At 38.7% G+C, this 20,516-nt stretch overlaps 1 protein-coding gene and 1 pseudogene across 1 annotated transcript in view; one reads left to right on the top strand and one right to left on the bottom strand.

Annotated features, from left to right (window-relative positions):
* Positions 1-20,516, bottom strand: part of DIPK1A (divergent protein kinase domain 1A) — a 124,075-nt gene that overhangs the window by 86,976 nt on the left and 16,583 nt on the right. The window lies entirely within an intron of this gene.
* Positions 2,000-2,809, top strand: LOC101154119 (meiotic nuclear division protein 1 homolog; annotated as a pseudogene).

The raw sequence follows: 20,516 nt of genomic DNA, 5'->3' as shown, positions 1-20,516 counted from the left end.
CAGTTAATTCGGTGAGACTCAATTTCCAAATTCTGTCTCTCCTGCCATCAGCACCTGCTGAAAGCTCTTCTCCATTCTTTTAGCTTCCAGGTGCTGCTTTTTCATTGCATTTCCTGGGCCTCCCCACACATATGAAGGAGTTGGGCAGATGTTAAATGCAGGTTTGGGGACTAATCTTTCTGCATCTCCTCCCCTTCCACGATTTTTTGCCTAAGTTTCTGGCTGTTCTACTAGCCCTGAGCCCTGTTATCTAAGATTTCTGCCTCTGGAGCCAGGCACAGACTGGGGAGTACCTTCAGGGGCAAGTTCCTTCCTTTCAGATTGAGTTTATCTTTTCTTTCACTTCCTTTCCAGTGCCTTTAAATAGCTGTTTAAAATATATAAATACATATATGTAATTTTTAAATCTACATTTCAATTATCTTTGTCTGTGGGAGGTTAGTGTGAGTAATCTATTATGTCATCACCAGCAGCTGAAATAATCAATGTTGTTTTGATTCAGTGTCTCACACTGGGTGAATTTTTTTGATTCTTCATCCACCTTCCAGAGGTTCATCTTCATCCTGGCTGACTTTCCAAGTTGTCACAAGATGGAACCAGCAGCTTTCAGAGCTACATGCTTCCATCTTCAAAACCAGAGAAGGAAGAAAGGGTCAAACCAACAAACGTGGTCCTGGGCTTCACTCCAACTAAATAAATTTTTAGAAAACATAACCACCCTTGAACCAAGCACTGTGGCCAGTAGAATGCTATGAGCTGACTGGCTTAGGCTTGGGTCACTGGTCATCTTCTCCCTCTAGCCTTATTCCTTGTTTCTGACTCCCTGAAGGCCTACAACCCCACTTACAGGTCCTTGTTGCTTTTGTAAGCCAGGGGAGTGATGCTGTTGAATACTCTTCCTCAAAGGCAGCATGGCCTTTTGTGGCTCCCAATTTTAAAGACACAGGTCAATTGCAATTCTCTGACTCTCAGAAGCCTGAAGTCTTTTCTCCTCACCTCATATAGCCCTTAAAACTATGGTTCCCACTCCCCATTGGCCATTTTGGCTTTAGCTCTCTTTCATATCTGAGTTTGAGTTTCCTTGTCATTTCTGGTATCTGGAGATTTCCTTTGCTTGCTTTCAAACTTAATTAGGTAGTAATAAAAAAAAACTGAGAAAGGGAGCTTATATTTTATCCAGCATTCTATGTATTTGCAGAAGACAAAAAGAGGAATCTTCTCATATTAACTAAATCCACCATCAGTAACTTTCCTTAGCCTTCAGGATATAGAACCAATTCTAATTCATTTAACACAGAGGGCCCTTCAAGGTATTATTTACCCTCTTAGTTTCATGACCTGAATACCCCCAAATGCAATCTTTTCTTTTGCGAAGGAAAGAACTTTTTGTAGTTCTCTGTTCATGCCACGCTGTTTCTTCTTTCTATGCTTTTTCTGATACTGTTTACTCTATATAGAATATTATCTCAAGGTGCCCATGCCCTCACACACAAATTTTGATCTAGTTAACTGACACTCATTCTAAAAGTCTCCAATAAACATGGCTTCTTAAAAGCCTTTTCTGTCTCTCCCTCCCCTATACCAACTAAGACTAAGACGGTCCCTTCCTGGGGTCCTGTAACACTCTATACACACTTCTGAAATACAAATATCACTCCAATTGTTGACTTACTTTTCCCACTAGACTACACTCCTTGAAACAAATATGTCTTATGTAATTGATTACTTCTAGTACTTCATTCTTTGCTTGGCACATATTAGATATTTGACAAATGTTTGTTGAATGAATGGAGAGACAGATTCTTTTTTCTTATTTTTTTAAATTAATAGATTTATTCTTTAGAGCATTTTTTTTGGTTTACAGAAAAACTGAACAGAAAGTACAAAGTTCTCATATAATTGGCAAAACCTGGAAGTAACCAAGATGTCCTTCAGTAGGTGGATGATACATAAACTGCGGTACATCAGACAATGGACAATTATTTAGCAATAAAAAGAAATGAGCTGGCCCCTCACCCCATGTGCAGACCCCATCATTGGAAGGCCTGGTGCCCACACCATATCAAAGAAAAAAGGACTGAGTGCAGAAGAAAAGAGAGCCTGCATGATGGAAACATTTTTTAAAACAAAAGATATATTTCAATTAAAAGACATGGAGAAGGCCAGGTGCGGCGGCTCATGCTTGCAATAGTAGCACTTTGGGAGGTTGATGCAGGAGGACTGCTTGAGGCCAGGAGTTCAAGATCAACCTGGCCAACATAGCGAGACACCATCTCTTGAAAAAAAAAAAAAAAAAAAAGACATGGAGAAGACTGCTCCCAAAGAGAAAGGCATTACTGCTGTGTTAGTAAAAGAAAAAAGTCCTTCAAAGTTTAGTTGATAATGATATGGTTGACTGTGAGAGAACTGGAACTTCTAATTATTATCAGTCTTTTCCAAGTAAAATTCTTCATGCAAGAACATATAAATTGGAGGTTCTGAAATCTCAGTTGTTTCAGGGAAGCCAAAAGCATGCAAACTTACAGAAAAGCATCAGAAAAACTAAAATTGGCCAACATGAGATGAAGGAGTGCACCGTGTTAGCCAAAGAGCATTCTTCACTCTTGGATCAAAGGCAGAAGTTGAAAAATGCAAATAATGTGACCCGCAAGTTGTTGAAGAAATACATCAGGCAAATAAAGTACTTGCTAACAGATAGACTGATAACATATTTGCAATAAAATCTTGGGCCAAAAGAAAATTTGGGTTTGAAGAAAATAAAATTGATAAAACTTTTGGAATTCCAGAAGACTCTGACTACATAGATTAAAATATACCATGGTGGTAAAGAATCTACGAGCTCGCAAATATGTAAATTTTTAAATATTATCCAACTAGGCCAGGCACAGTGGCTCATGCCTGTAATCCCAGCACTTTGGGAGGCCGAGGCGGGCAGATCACTTGAGGTCAGGAGTTCGAGACCAGTCTGACCAACGTGGTGAAACCTCATCTCTACCAAACACACAAAAATTAGCCAGGTGTGGTGGCACATGCCTGTAGTCCCAGCTACTCGGGAGGCTGAGGTAGGATAATCACTTAAACCTGCGAGGCAGAGGTTGCAGTGAGCTGAGATCACGCCACTGCACTCCAGCCTGGGCAACACAGCGAGACTCTGTCTCAAAAAAAAAAAATTAAAAAATTTAAAAAATCTTATCCAACTAAATGTACTGAACTGTCTTTTACCTATAACAGTGTTTATCATTTTATTAAAGTATAAAATGTAAAAAAGAGAAAGAAATGAACCATCAAGCCATGAAAAGATGTAGAGAAATCTTAAATGTGTATTCCTTTTGTAGTCATTTTAAGATTTTAGAAAATTATTTGTCAGACATACCCTACCTGATTAAATGTGTATTCCTAAGTGAAAGAAGCCAATCTGAAAAGGCTACATACATACTGTGGAATTCCAACTATATAATATTCCAGAAAAGACAATGGTAAAAACATCAGTGGTTGCTAGGGGTTGGAGGGATGAACAGGTGGAGCACAGAGGATTTTTAGGGCAGTGAAACTACTCTGATTGATAACATAATGGTGAACACATGCCATTATACACTTGTCAAAACCCAAAGAATGTACATCAAGAGTAAACCCTAATGTAAACTAAGGGCTTCAGGAGATAATGATGTGTCAGTGTAGGTTTGTCAATTGTAACATATGTACCACTCTGGTGAGGGATGTTGACAGTGGAGGAGGCTGTACATGTGTGGGGCAGAGGGGTATATGACAATGCTCTGCTTAATTTTGCCGCAAATTTTAAATTGCTCCAAAAATTAAAGTATATTTTTTAAAATATGAAAGAGCTAAACATACATCTCAAGAAGAAGGAACAGAAAAACAAACAAAAACCCCCAAAACCCAAGAAGTAGAAGGAAAGAAATAATAAAGATAGAAACTAATGAAACAGAACATAACTTAAAATAAAAATCAACAAAACTAAAACTTTGTTCCTTTGAAAAGTTCTAAGAAGAAACTGAAAAGGTGAATAGTTTCTATACCTAAAAACTACAGAAGGAAGAAGTATCAGGGAGGCAGGCATGGTCAATAGTATATAATGCCATAACAAAGTAAAGTACAATTCATATTGAAAACTGCCCAGTGGGGTGGTTCCCATCTATAATCTCAACACTTTGGGAGGCCAAGGCAGGAAGATTGCTTGAGGCCAGGAGTTTGAGACCAGCCTGGGCAATATAGCAAGACCCTGTTTCTTAAAAAAAGGAAAAGAAAACTGCCCAATCTAACAATGAGGAGATCACTGATATCTTGGGCAAGAATAATTTAAGTGGAATGGAATGAAGTAGAACAAGTTTCTAAAAGGAAAAAAAAATCCCGGATGTGTTGACATTAATGCTGACCTATATCTGCAAGAAGCTAGATTTGATTTATCTTTATCTTTGCATAGTGCCTCACATATCACTGCTTGCAACACTATTTGCTGAATTAATTCAGTTGGATGGAAAAGAAAGGACCACACATAAAGGGCTTTAAATGCTTGACAGTATTGAGACTTAAATGAAGAAGTTTTAAGATTTCTAAACAGATATACAGTCTGATGTTTAAAGATTAATCTGGATGTTAGCTTAAGACTTTTAAAGGTAATACTGAGGAAAGCGAGACTAGTTAGGAAGTTGTTGCAGCAATCTAGGCCCTTCTGGATTAGGATAGGCCAACAGCAGTGAAGATAAAGGGTGAAATTTGAGAGACATTATAAAAGTAAACTTCTTAGGATTTGTCAACAAATGGATATGAAAGTTAGAAGAAAAAGATGTTAAAGGTATGAAAGACTGAAAAACTTAAGATAATAAAAAACGAAGGTCAGTGGTAACACACACTGGCATTTTAACTAAATGCAACCTCAACTTGATCTATTTCTATGGTTTAAGAAATTCAGGTATTTAATTTTCAGCATACAACTTTTGGTCACAAAATAAATTTTCTTGAACAAATGAATGTTAAATCTAGATATAAACTGAGATCTTTATAAATGAATTTAAAAAGTGGGGAATTTATTCAAATTCAAATACTTTTATATTTATTTCCAGAAGGCAAGATAATGGGACAGTTTTGAAATATCTAGTAGAATATGCCAATTTTCCATAAAAGTTTTTTTTTCTTAACAGTTTAAATCTAGGAGACTAGTTTAAAATCAAAAAGTTATGCATGAGAAAAGCTAAAATGACAAATCTGGATATGTATATCAGAAGTTTTCTATTTGTGGAAACACGCATACTTGCATAGTTCAAATGTATTTCCTGAGTCAGCATATACTGGAAGGTTTCTCACCTTCCTCTTTTCATCTTATTTTGGCTCACCTTCTCCCTCAAAACATCTTGAAACATAGATACTATGGAAACAAATGAAAATGATCTATCTCTGAAAGCATTCAGAATCAAATAGCTCAGCATTCCTCTTCTTTTTCACTAAACTGTGCTCTGCACCACAAAATTAAACAGACATCCCTAGGGATACAGATTTGCCAAGAGAGTTCCTGGCAAAAATAAAACCTGGCCCTTCTCCAGACTGCTATACATGGACAACAATGGAAGTTCTACAGATGGAGATTGATTGCTGGCTGGCTGGCGGGCCTGTGGTTACTTACTAGTGTCAAGATGAAGAATATTAGGCACAGATCATTTTCATGTCCAAAGACTTCTGACAACAAATGTGCCCTGCCTGACTTCTCACATAGTCAGCAATAGTGAGAGTTATTTACTGAACAGATAGTTCTAATTCTAGCTCTATTCCTTTATGTATCAGACAAGCAAACTGAAGCCCAGCGAAGGTGGGTCATTTGCCCAGAATCATACAGCTAGTCGGTGACAGGACAAAACACAGGTCTTGAGATTCCCAGTTCAATATTTCCACCTCTCTATTGAGCAACACTACTGTCTAAATAATACTAAAAAGAACGTGTTGCTCACGTCTTAAACTCTTTTAATCTAAGTCATTTCATAACTTGACATTCCCGTTCAGTATTTTGCTAGAAATTGCAATATACTTTTATTTTGTGAGATACTATATATTAATATAACAGTTTTTTAAAGAACTATGTATTTTAAGTCCCAGAGTCACCAAAATAAAATGAGATTAGAAATGGTTTTGAAACTATTAAAACACAATTAATAAATTCTGAATCTTTAAACTTGGGGAGATTCTTTAAAAATTACGGCTCAATATATTTAAAAGCAGAGAGGGGTACTGGAATCAAGGTCACAAGACCAGGATTTAAGTGCTATCCCTGCTACTGACTAGCTGCGTGACCTGAACATGTTTCCTCCTTATCTATAAAATCAACAGGGTCGATCAGGGTTGCTGAAATTAGTTTTATCATTTAAAATACAGTTCCAGACAACTCAAGGATAAGATCTTTATGTTATCCTTATTATATTATAACGTGTTCAAGTAATTGAGCAAAAAAAAAAAATCCCTCACTATTCTATAACTAACTAACTAAAGACATTAAAACACAGGAAATGGCTGGGCATGGTGGCTCATGTCTGTAATCCCAGCACTTTGGAAGGCTGAGGCGGGAGGATCAGGAGTTCACGACTAGCCTGGGTAACAAAGCGAGACCCTGTCTCTACAAAAAATAGGAAGATAAAAATTAGCCAGGCTGGAACATCTACTCTGGTGGCTGGAACAGCTACTCAGGTGTCTGAGGTGGGATGATCGATCACCTGGGCCCAAGAGTTCAAGGCTGCAATGAGCTATGATCACGCCACTGCATTCTAGCCTGGGCGACAGAGAGAGACTTCATCTCAAAAAGAAAAACAAAAGAACAACAATAAGAACAACAAAAAAACCTCACAGGAAACATCATCTCTACTATAAAAAAGCTGTAGATTTGGCTCTGCATAGAGTCAGCAAGAAAAACAATGTCAGAAAAATGCAGTACAGCGTTGAAGTTATGGAAATCTGGATCACATCTTTCTGCATTCATTTAACTAAATAGGCGGCTTTGAAAACCTAAGTATAGTCTTTCTGAAGGGAAAACAGAAGAACATAAAAGAAGCTCAGAGAAACTGGGCATGGTGGCTCACGCCTGTAATCCCAACACTTTGGGAGGCCGAGGCAGGCAGATCACCCGAGGTCGGGAGTTTGAGACCAGCCTGACCAACATGGAGAAACCCCAACTCTAATAAAAATACAAAAATTAGCCAGGCATGGTGGTGCATGCCTATAATCCCAGGTACTCAGGAGGCTGAGGCAGGAGAATTGCTTGAACCCGGGACGCTGAGGTTGCGATGGGCCGAGATCACGCCACTGCACTCCAGCCTGGGCAACAAGAGCGAAACTTCGTCTCAAAAAAAAAAAAAAAGAAAAGAAAAAGAAGAAAGAAAGAAAGAAGCTCAGAGAAGCTGTTTTAGTCCAGTTCTGCCAGACCCTCCATAGCAAGTACCACGCAGCACTATCAGACATCAAGACCCTTTATCTATTGCTTTATTGAGTGCTGTTATACATGGTCCTGGATGATGAAGTTTGATCCTGTTTAATACATAGGTCATTTAGATCTTTGGTGAAAACTGTAAATCAACTGTAAAAACAACTTTTACTTTCGCTTTTCTACTACTTGAGACAACTGTGAATTCACAAAGATATAGATACCCTTACATGCAATTCACTGTTCATTCACTCTATGGAAATCCAAAAAGTATAAACATAGTCCCTGTACCCACTAGCTACCAAGAGTTTACAATTGAATAGGATCATGAGTTTTACTATGTAATAAATTCTCACCAGTTTTATGTCCAATTTAATTGCACTTAAGTCCTTTGTCTCTTAACAGATGTAAAACAGAAAAATTACTTTGTAAGGTACTAGAAAAAAGGATTAAGGAATCATAAAGAGCTAATCCAAGGCTGGGCATGGTGGCTCATAGCTGTAATCCCAGCACTTTGGGAGGCTGAGGAGGGCAGATTACTTGAGGTCAGGAGTTTGAGACCAGCCTGGCCAACATGGTGAAGCCCTGTCTCTACTAAAAAATATAAAAAAAAAATAGCCGGGCATGGTGACTTCTTCCTAGCACATTAACTGGTGACTAACCTATCATAAATACTTTGCAAGTATTACTTCACAGATACTGCATGATATACTTCTATCTAACTTTTGCAGATGTGACTTTCAATTTGTGGGGATCACAACAGAAATCCCCACATGCTTTATTTTTTATAGACTAAATGGTGATCCGGAAAGAAAAAGAGGCTCTGACACATCTTTCAGCCTCCTTTTGGGCTAGGATTGGAATTCATTCTAGTGGTGAATGAACCAACTATTGCCAAAGTTGCTTTTTTGGACAATGCTGCTTTTTAAAAAATCTCAGTACCAGGTCATTTGAATATCTAATTGGAAAAAATACATGTATCTTTAATTGTAATTATACCATATACAAAAATCAATTCCTAACTGACTGCAGATCTAAATGCGAAAGATAGGACAATAACACTTTCAGAGAAAAACAATAGAATATCTTTGTGACCTTAGAATATTTAAAGTATTTGTGTCTTCTTAAACTGGACACAAAACCTCTAACCATAAAAGAAAAAAATAATAAACTTGATTATATTAAGAATTTCTGTTCGGCCAGGTGCGGTAGCTCCTGTAATCCCAGCACTTTGGGAGGCTGAGGCGGGCAGATCACGAGGTCAAGAGATCAAGACCATCCTGGCTAACAGGGTGAAACCCCGTCTTTACTAAAATACAAAAAAATTAGCTGGGCGTGGTGGCGGGTGACAGAGTGAGACTCCATCTCAAAAATAAATAAATAAATAAATAAAAATTTTAAAAAAGAACTTCTGCTCACCAAAACACAATATTAGAACAAAATGACAACAAAAGTAGAAGATATGACAATAATATATCTGACAAAGGGTTTATTTACATAGAGATTGCACAGAGAATTCCTATGAGTTGATTAAAAAAATATATACAGAACACCAATAGAAATATGAACAAAATACCTGAACTTGAATGACTTCATAAAAGAGGATATCCAAATGGAAAATAAACCTGAAAAAGATGCCCAACTTCATTAGTTATCAAGGAGATGCAAATTCAAATTGCAACATGGTGGGCCTGGTGGCTTATGCCTATAATCCCAGCATTTTGGGAGGCAGAGGTGGGCAGATCACTTGAAGTCAGGGGTTCAAAACCTGCCTGGCCAACATGATGAAACCCTGTCTCTAATAAAAATATAAAAATTAGCTAGGTGTGGTGGGCGCCTGTAATTCTGGCTATTCGGGAGGCTGAGGCAGGAAAACCACTTGAACCCAGGAGGCGGAGGTTGCAGTAAGCCAAGATTACGTCATTGCACTCCAGCTTGCGGACAGAGTGAGACTCAATCTCAAAAACAAACCAATGAACCAAAAAGCCACAACGTGGTATCACTCTACACCCATCAGCACATCTAAAACGAATATGTGAAATACCAAGTATTGGGGAGGACATGGAGCAACTGAAACTCTCACACACCACTTGCTATGGTTTGAATGTTTGTGTTCCCTCCAAAATTCATGTTGCAACTTAATCTCCAATGCAACAGTATTAAGAGGTAGGGCCTTTAGATGGTGATTGGGTCATGAAGACTTCACCTTGGTGAATGCGATATTAAGTCCTTTAAAAAAATGGTTTCACGCAGCAGTTGGCATCTTTTTTTTCTGCTTCTACCATGTACAACATGGCAAGACCACATCTCTAAAAACAAAATAAAATAAATTAAAGATGGGCATTTTTAAAAAAACTGAACATAGAGGGAGATGTTGGGCAAAGGATACAAAATTTCAATTAGACAGAAGGAATAAGTTCAGGAAATCTATCATATAACATTGTGGTTATAACTAATGACAATATACATATACTTGAAAATTGCTAAGGAAGTAGATTTTAAGTGTTATCACCACAAAAAAAATATGTGAGGTAATGCATATGTAAATTATTAGTAGTTCAATTTAGCAATTCCACAATGTACACATATTTCAAAACTTTATATTGTACACTATAAATATATGCAATTTACATCAATTTTTTTAAAAATAAGTGAAATAATTTTTTAAAAACAGAACATAGGTATATCTATGACCCAGCCATTCCATTCCACAGAAATGCTTATGTATGTTCACCAAAAGACAGGTACTAGAATATCCATAGCTTCAATATCTGTAATAGCTAAAACCTGGAGAGGGCCAGGCACAGTGGCTCATGCCTGTAATCCTAGCACTTTGGAAGGTCAAGGCAGGAGGATCACTTGAGCCCAAGAGTTTGAGACCAGCCTGGGCAACATGGTGAGATCTTGTCCCTACAAAAAAAAAAAAATAAAAGAATTAGCCAGGTGTGGTGACGTGCACCTGTAGTTGCAGCTACTTGGGAGGCTGAGGTGGGAGGATCACTTGAGCCCAGTTACGGTGAGCTATGATCATGCCACTGCACTCCAGCCTGGGCTACAGAGTGAGACTGTCTCTAAAAACAAAAGTCAGTAGAATGAATAAATAAATTGAGGTATGTTCACACGTGGAATACTAGACAGCAATGAAAATGAAGGATATGTAACTACATGTGACAATAAGGATATTCTCACAAACATAATGCTGAGCAACAGAAGCCAGACCCCAAAGATATGAGTCCACTTATATCAAAAACAAAATCAGGCAAAACTAGACTTCCATTAGAAGACAGGACAAGAAATGAGGGGGGCTTCTAGTATGCTGGTAAAATGGTGTTCCTTGAGAATAAATGTACATTTCAATATTCATGTTATACTTTAATGAAAAGTTAAGGACTACTTTTTCTCGCTACTTAATGTTAAGGTTCTGGCCTTTCACATAAAAAGCCAGCACCCCGATCTTGGATAAATACCAAAGCATACTGTAAAGGCTAGCAATGAAACTGGTTTTAAGCTAACTACAGATTAACCTTTACCCCAGGTCACAGCTTCACAGGATTAGGAACCTAATAATAGTCTGGCAGAACAAATTTGTTCTTTTCTGATTTAAAAAATTAAAAAGGCATTAGAAATGAACGATTTTCTTCCCTTCTCCTACTTATTGTTATGAACTATACACAAAGTACATCACATATTATTTCATTTAATCTTCATAATAATTCCATGAAATAATATTTTTTATATTTTTCATAATTTTATAGTTAAAGAGATTTAGGTTAAGCACATTGTCTAAGATCAGTCAGCACATATGTAGTAGAGCCAGGATCTGAATCCTGGTTTGTCTGACTTCCAAACTTTGTTCTTTACTACTTTATACTGCCTCACTGTTATACTGGGGGCTGTGCAGGATGGAGTGATGATCATCTTCTTTAGCTTCTGTTTAGTCACTTTAGAAGGCCAGGTCTGAACAGAAACTCTTTCCACCTCTTTTTATAAAGACCCATAGAGGGGTTGGACTGTTATGGAATGAAAGCTGGACATTAATAACAGAGAGCCCATGCCACCAATAGGCCTGTAATAAAAGTGTTTGACTGCTTTTAACAACTGGCTACATGGGAAATTTGGCGGAGTTCTCAGCAGATCGGTCTCAAATGAACCAACAATTTAGGATGAGTGTTTTCCTTAGGCCATAGTGGAAGAACCATGGATACACTATGCAATTTTGTTAAAAATAAGGATTAATGAGCAGGTACTTAGCAGGTTTTTTGTTGTTGTTGTTTTGTTTTTTGAGACTGAGTCTCGCTCTGTCGCCCAGGCTGGAGTGCAGTGGCACCATCTCTGCTCACTGCAAGCTCCGCGTCCCGGGCTCACGCCATTCTGCCTCAGCCTCCCAGGTAGCTGGGACTACAGGTGCCCGCTGCCACGCCAGGCTAGTTTTTTGTATTTTTAGTCAAGAAGGGGTTTCACCGTGTTAGCCAGGATGATCTTGAGCTCCTGACCTCATGATCCACCTGCCTCAGCCTCCCAAAGTGCTGGGATTATAGGTGTGAGCTACCACACCCGGCCATGAGCAGGTGCTTAACTGTGCACAGGTATCTGCATTTCTTTAAATCTTCTTCTAGGGTATATTATTTTTTTCAAAAGTTATCCTGACAAGTATTTATTATTTAATATTGATGCTATTAAAGCTTTAATAAAAGCTTAGGTTGGTAGAAAAATATGACTGACTAGACTACTGATTTTTAAATAGCTTCTGATCTTTAATCAGATATTTCATTAAGTTAGCAGATAGTTTCCCAAGTTGCAGATCTAGTACCTAATTAAAACTAAGCACGGCCGGGTGCGGAGGCTCACGCCTGTAATCCCAGCACTTTCAGAGGCCAAGGCGGGCAGATCACAAGGTCAGGAGTTCAAGACCAGCCTGACAAACATGGTGAAACCCCATCTCTACTAAAAATACAAAAATTAGCCGGGTGTGGTGGCGCACACCTGTAATCCCAGCTACTCAGAAGGCTGAGGCAGAAGAATCACTTCAACCCAAAAAGCGGAGGTTGAGCCGAGATTGCGCCACTGCACTCCAGCCTGGAAGACAGAGCTAGACTCCGTCTCAAAAAAAAAGAAAGAAAAAAAGAAAAGAAAAAGAAAAAAGAAAAACTAAGCACTTTTACCCATCTACTTTGGAAAATTCTAAACTTAAAAAGTAACTTCCAGGTTGTGTGAAAGGTCAATTTCACAGTTAAAAATCACACCCTGACCTGAGATTTTGTTGTACAATCACAGCATCCTTCATAAAAGGAATTTCACAGTTTATTTGTTTATTGATTGATTGATCAACTGAGACTGGGTCTCACTGTGTTGCCTAGGCTGGAGTGCAGTGGTGCATTCATGGCTCACTGCAGCCTCGACCTCCCAGGCTCAAGCAATCCTCCCACCTCAGCCTCCAAGTAGCTGGGACCACCCAGCTAATAATTTATTTTTTATAGAGTCAGGGTCTCCCAGTGTTGTCCAGCTGGTCTTGAACTCCTGGGCTCAAGCAATCCTCCTGCCATGGCCCCACAAAGTGTTGGGATTACAGGCGTGAGCCACCATGCCCAACCCAAAGTTTATTTTTGAACCACTCAACATCAAAGTCATTTAAAATTTAAATGTTATTCTTTATAACAGAGGAAAAATATATTTGCCATATTATAGAACTCTATACTTGATGTGTATGTTAGAGGTTTTCTTTTTTTTTTTGAAACGGAGTCTCACTCTGCCACCCAGGCTGGAGTGCAGTGGCGCAATCTTGGCTCACTGCAACCTCCGCCTCCCAAGTTCAAGCGATTCTCCTGACACAGCCTCTGGAGTAGCTGGGATTACAGGCATGCGCCACCACGCCCAGCTAATTTTTGTATTTTTAGTAGAGATGAGGTTTTGCCATGTTGGCCAGGAACACAAGGTCATAATCTTTAATTATGAACTACAGATACTTCTACTTGCACCCCTGCCAATATACATACAGCTGAAGCAGCTTGCTGGTGGTGTTAGAATCCCTACAACTTTCTGCGTGGAGGAGGCTCAATGCTTGACTCTAAGCTATACCCACCTGCTGTAAGGCTTAGATTAAGGGTATCCCATCTAGATATATATTTATTAACTTGCCTCTTGAAAGTATAGATTCAGGGGGAAAAATCACATATGGCTCTCTTTAGTAAATATACATAATATCTATTAAATCTCAATTGTGTTATTCTATCTAGGCCCGTTCCTCAAGTAAAAATGTAACTGCAGCCTGGGCAACGTGGTGAAACCTTGTCTCTACAATACATACAAAAATTAGCCAGGCATGGTGGTGCACACCTGTAGTCCCAGCTACTCAGGAGGCTGAGCCAGAAGAATTAGCCAGGCATGGTGGTGCACACCTGTAATCCCAGCTACTTGGGAGGCTGAGCCAGGAGAATTAGCCAGCCATGGTGGTGCACACCTGTAGTCCCAGCTAGTCTGGAGGCTGAGGTGAGGCTGAGGTGGGAGGATCACCTAAGCCCAGGGAGGTCAAAGCTGCAATGAGCTGTGATCACACCACTGCACTCCAGCCTGGGCAACAGAGCGAGACCTTTACTAAAAAAAAAAAAAAAAAAAGTTGATTCCTCTAAGGCAACTGATAAACATATACCAAAGACAGACAATCTGAAAGGAGAAACTAGCCATTTCACTAATTTGACTTCAAAAAATTCTAAAAATAGCAAGAGTCCAACATAGAAAGCCATAATGTATTTTTGGAAAGTCATTCAAAAATGTATAATTTTTGGATATATCATTTTATGAGCAAGCTAAAGAATTCCTCTTTCAATAATGAATTAATTCTCCCAGAATTGTTATTAGGGAGGTAAGAAAAAACTGTCCTATCAATCATCACCTCACCGGTAAATGAAAAAAATAAGGGTCAGAAGGACAAAGGAGCTTGACACAAGTCAAATCATATACTTGAAATCTCATGCTAAAGCATATTATTCACCTTAAAGTTGGATAATGTTAGAATTCTTTCTACTTTTCTTTATCATTTATTTTTTAGACGGAGTCCTGCTCTGTCACCCAGGCTGGAGGCAGTGGTGTGATCTCGGCTCACCGCAACCTCTGCATCTCGGATTTAAGTCATTCTCCTGCCTCAGCCTCACAAGTAGCTGGGATTACAGGCGCCCGCCACCACACCTGGCTAATTTTTCGTATTTTTAGCAGAGACGGGGTTTCACCATGTTGGACAGACTGGTCTCGAACTCCTGACCTCAGGTGATCTGCCCACCTCGGCCTCTCAAAGTGCTGGGATTACAGGCGTGAGTCACCACGCCTGGCCTTCCATTTTTCTTTAAATTCAAAATTACTTCAATAAAAATACTTGCTACATAAGACATTTATAACCAAATACTATCATTTTTTACACTGAATTTCTATCACCTTTGGGGAGGGAAGTCTACATAACCGAATGACTTTCACATTCACTGGGTAGATCTAGCTATAGGCCATTTTTGCATTAGTCTGATTTAATAGGATATATTTTAGGTTAATTAATCTTCAGAGATACAAATTTCTTAATAGAGCAGTCAGCAGTATTTTTAAAAATTAACTAAAACATTCCTAAATCATGTGAAGTAATACATTAGCAAGACTAAAATACCTCACTTCTGCTTCTATTTGTAGACGTCAAAGCTTAACCCTCTGCTTCCCCACCTTCCCAAATGCCCCCTTCCACCCAATGATACCCCTTTCCTCCCACATTCTTCTCTGTCAACTAAAAAATGATCATAGAAAATTTACATTTATCAGGGCTGGAAGCAGTGGCTCATGCTTGTAATCCCAGCACTTTGGGAGGCCAAGGCAGGAAGATCACTTGAGGTCAGGAATTTAAGACCAGCCTGGCCAACATAGTGAAACCCTGTTTCTAACAAAAAACACAAAAATTAGCCAGTGGTGGCCCATGCCTGTAATCCCAGCTACTCAGGAGGCTGAGGCAGGAGAATCACTTGAACCCGGGAGGAAGAGGTTGCCGTGAGTTGAGATCACGCCACTGCACTCCAGCCTAGGTGACAGAGTGAGACCCTGTCTCAAAAAAAAAAAAATTATATTTATCGAATGACTGAAATTCATTTATACTATAACTAATCCTTTAAGTACCTGTATATTAAGCTGGCTAATGGTGAAATGGAAGGGTTAATCCCCCACTTAAGAAGACTGGGACAGCATCATCAAGCATATATAGAGATTTTCCATACATGGGGAGCTAGAAATAGGAAATTTGAAATCATGCATTACCTAAAGGTAAACCTGATGTAGTCCTTTCAGGGTGATTTCTGGGAGTAGAGATGAGTGTCCGACATCACTCTGCCCTACCCAACACAGACTGCTAAAAACACAACTCTCCCCTGACCTGCCTTTCCTTTTTCTCTCTTGCCTGTTTAGAACATGGCTATTGAACACATCTGTCCGAGCACATCCCCTGACCTTGATTTAAAAAATAGGCATTTAAAGCCAATAACATCATCTTAACATAGTACAACACTTCTTTTTCTTACTCTTACTAGTGCCATATTTTATGTGATTATCATTTAATTAAGGGACTTTTGGTACTACAATTCTACCCCTTAACAGACAAATGCCAAGTTCCTTAATATTTCAACTACCTCTGATATTTAAGATTCTGATTTCTTAAAAGGCATTCTTTTGGAATGTAGCCCTTTCAGCAATGGAGGTATTACGGTTTTAAACTCTAGCATTTTTGTTTGTGGATCCCACAAAGAATTTGAAAACTATATACCCCCTTGCATATTTTTAAGTTGACATCTACAATTTTTCACCATAAGTTTAAATAGTTGCAAACTGCTTTCCATGGCTGTATCATTTTACATCAATGTATGAATCATCCAGTTGCTCTGCATCCTTGCCAGCATTTGGTGTTTTCACTATTTTTAATTTTAGTCATTCTGATGATATCTCATCACGGTTTTAATGTGCAATTCCCTAATGGTTAATAAGCTTGAATGTCTTCATCTGTGTTTACTTGCCATCTATATATCTTTGGTAAAATGTCTATGCGTGTCTTTTTCCCACTTTCTAACTGGATTATTTTTTAAAACTGAGTTTTGAGAGTTCTTTGTATATTCCAGATACTAGTCCTTTGTGAGATATGTGATTTGCAAATATTTTCTCCCAGTCTGTAGCTTGTCTTTTCATCTTTTTAACAGGGTCTTTAGCAGAGAAAAAGATTTTAATTTTGATAAGATCAAATTTATCAATTTTTCCTTTATGAACCATGCTTTTGGTGTCATCTAAGAACATGCAGTAACTATTATTTCTTGCCAGAATGAAATAGGACTCAGCTATTAAAAAATAGAATTATCCCTATTTTTTGTTTTTATAACTTTAAGTGGTGAGAAACTTTTTTCACATAAATGAAAAGATAAAAATGGAAGTCTTGTTGTAGCAATTATCTCTCAATTCTTGGAAATCTTTTGAGTTATGTGACAAAAATAACAGTAAACTACCATCAAAAATATACTTACTGATCTATTAGTTACTTAGCAGACAACTCTATCAGGCCTTCTTTCAGTTCTGTTGAGGGCAAAATATTGGAAACTAATATTGCAAAAAACTGTTATCTAGTCATTCCCTGAGACAGTATTTCTCGACATTCACTATCTTAACACAGACACCAAATTTTCAATTGCCCTTTGTTTGGTGTCCTGGTAGTTTTTACATCCAGGGCAATGGACCTTTGTAATATCTAAAATGGATTAGCAGTGTGCCTTTCCTTTCTAAAAGTGAGAAAGGACAACGATGCAAGAGAAGGTGGGAAAGCAGAGCACGCACCTCCATTCCAAACACATTCTCTGGCAGAGCAATGTTAGGAAAAACTACATCGGGAATTCAAAAATCTAGAAATTGATTCCCTTAACTATCCACACTCTATACTCGAAAAGTGCACTCAAATGTACAGATAAAAGCCAAGAGTGGTGGCGCGTGCTTGTAATCCCAGCTACTCAGGAGGCTGAGGCAAGAGAATTGCTTGAACCCAGGAGGCGGAGGTTGCAGTGAGCTGAGATCACACCATTGCACTCCAGCCTGGGTGACACAGGGAGACTCTGTCTCAAAAAAAAAAAAAAAAAAAAGCCAGTGTGCATCTACAGCCCACAGCAACACCGCCAGCACAGGGAATATATGGACATGAGCAGTAAATACTTTTTGATGAGGAAAAGAGAAACAGCAAAATGATGAACAGCAAAATAGCAACATGATACAGTTTATGAAAGGAAGAACTCAAAAACTAAGAATCAGACAGAAGCAAATTAAGTTGTTGCTTAAAGCATAATAATTAAGGCTTTTAAATTCACAAAACCATTCTGCTATCACAGACTGAAAAGGCTTGTTTATCCCTTCTCTGTCCTAGGGGAATAAATTATCTCATGAGTCTTTCTATTTTACCAAATTGCTATTTAAAAGCTGGTGAAATGTTTAAGCAATTCATTACATTAATATAAAGATCTTTTATAGGACAAAAGCATTATCAAAACCAAGTATGAACAGCATTATGAGTAAAGTGGAAAGGATATTGTTTACTTAAAACCCATTGAACTCAACCACAAAATTGATTCTAATTTAAGACGCTAATCTTTTAGCAGTTTTTTTCTTTTTCTTTTTCTTTTTTATCAAAATGAACTGTATACAAGATTTTCTGGGGAAAAAAGTTCCATCTTATTTTTATTCCTCTCAAGTTATTTACTCTAATTATCTCGCCTTATTTTATTGAAATAATTTGTTAATTAGGTTTTTTATTTTTATTTATTTATTTATTTATTTAATTTATTTATTTATTTTTGAGACAAGAGTCTAGCACTGTCACCCAGGCTGGAGTGCAGTGGTGTAATCTTGGCTCACTGCAACCTCTGCCTCCTTCCCGAGTTCAAGTGATTCTCCTGCCTCAGCCTCCCGAGTAGCTGGGATTACAGGTGCCCGCCACCACGCCCAGCTGATTTTTTGTATTTTTAGTAGAGACGGGGTTTCACCATGTTGGTCAGGCTGGTCTCGAACTCCTGACCTCATGATTCGCCCACCTCGGCCTCCCAAAGTGTTGGGATTACAGGCCTGGGCCACTGCGCCCAGCTAATTTGTTAATTATGTAATGCTTAAATAGACACTGCAGTCATGAAGATAAATAGGGTAGGTAAATATTAGAAAACAGATGCTGCAGTTTAAAATTCACATCAGGACTTTCAGTTTAAGATGGTAGACTAAAGATACATGTTTGCTACTTACAGCTTGCAAAACCACACTCAAATAAGGAAGGCAAAAGAAGCAATAAATCTCTAACAGCTGAAAGAAAGAAAGAAAGAAAAGCAGGAAATTCACCAGCGGATAAAAGATCCAACACATTTCTAGTTTCAAAAAGCAAATGGAATTGTGTTGATGGATGAGGCAGGCAGAGAAAGCCACAGCCCAGAATACTCTACCAGGCAACCTAAAAGGAGCTGGAACCCAAACTGCTTCTTGGAATACTAGAGGGAATCTAGAGAGCCAATCTGTCAGTTGGAACACCTGATGGCTCTGGGCTCCGAGCCAACAGGTACAAGGGAGGGCAGGAGTGAGAAGTGAGGTTGAAGACGGTGGGAATAATTGAAGATCTGTACCTGCAACTGCACTAGTTGGCACCCCCAACCACCTCCCCTGCCCCACAGAGATCATAGGCAGCCTAGCATTAACCCTTACTCGAAAAACCAGATAGCTGAAAGAACAAACTGCAGAAAGCCAAGGCTTCTAGTGTGGGTATGTATAGTCCAACAAGAGTAAAGTACTCCGCTGGCACGAGGGACCCCAGAGCCCAACATAGGCTCAACCTAGAGCAAACATGCCAGCCAAGGCATCCCATCCTACATACAGGGCTCAGTCAGGCATCCATTCCGGTGACAGGTCTAATGGGAAAACAGACTAACTTTTAAAACAGCAGAGGAAAGCCACACCAGTTACCTAGTCCTTCTTTCTAAAATATGAACAGACAACCAACAATCACCAAGCACATGAGAAAGTCCAGCAGCAAGAAAAAGAAGAGCTAAGATAAACATATAGAAAATAAAATATCTGAAAGGAATGAAGACAATTACAGAGCATAAGAAAACATTAAAAAATAAAATTGTTATAATCAAAATACTGAAGAGGATGGTGCATCCACATAAACTATGAATAGGAAACCATAAAAAGAAACAAATAACTTTTAAATTAAATATAAGATCCTTAGAGTTTAAAAAGTGGTTAGAAAAGGAAAGAAAATCAACAAACGATCTGGAAAATAAAATTGAGAAACTCAACAATGAAAGTACATGAATAAAAGATAAAAATAATAGAGAAGCTAGAAAAGACATAAAGAACCAATCCAATAGCTCCACCATTTGACTAGGAAGAGCTCTAGAAGGAAGAAACAGAGGAAAAAGAAGGGAGAAACTATTCAACAAATAATATAATTTCCCAGAGCTGAGAAAGGATCCAAGTCTTAAGATTCAAAGGGCTCAGTGAGTACCCATACAACTGATAAAAGACCCCTATTTATACATTTTATCTGGAAACTTCAAAATAAAAATATAAAACAGAGATCCTCAACAGGAAAAACAGGTCACCCACAAAGGATTGATAATCAAACTAGCTTCTTGTCAGCATCAGGGGATATCAGAAGTCAAAGCAGCTGCATCTGCAAATTTTCTAAGAAGATTATTTTTGGCCCAGAATTCTACACTGAGCCCAACTACGAACAAGTACTAGGGTACAATAAAGGCAGTTTTTGTTTTGTTTTGTTTTTCTGAGACAGGGTCTCACTCTGTCACCCAGGCTGGAGTGCAGTGGTGCGATCTTGGCTCACTGCAGCTTCCACCTCCTGGGTTCACGGGATTCTTCCACCTCAGCCTCCCAAGTAGCTGGGAGCACAGCTAATTTTTGTATTAGGATCACTTGAACCCAGGAGTTTGAGACCAGCCTGGGCAACATGGCAAAACCCCACAGGCTGGCTGAAACTCCTGGGCTCAAGTGATCCTCCTGCTTTGCGCTCCTAAAGTGCTGGGATTACAGGGGTGAGCCACTGTGCCTGGCC

Source organism: Gorilla gorilla, chromosome 1 (assembly GCF_029281585.2).
Source record: "Gorilla gorilla gorilla isolate KB3781 chromosome 1, NHGRI_mGorGor1-v2.1_pri, whole genome shotgun sequence".
Classification (NCBI taxonomy): Eukaryota; Metazoa; Chordata; class Mammalia; order Primates; family Hominidae; genus Gorilla; species Gorilla gorilla.
Note: the sequence above shows the minus strand (reverse complement) of the source record. Positions and strands in the feature narration are given on the sequence as shown.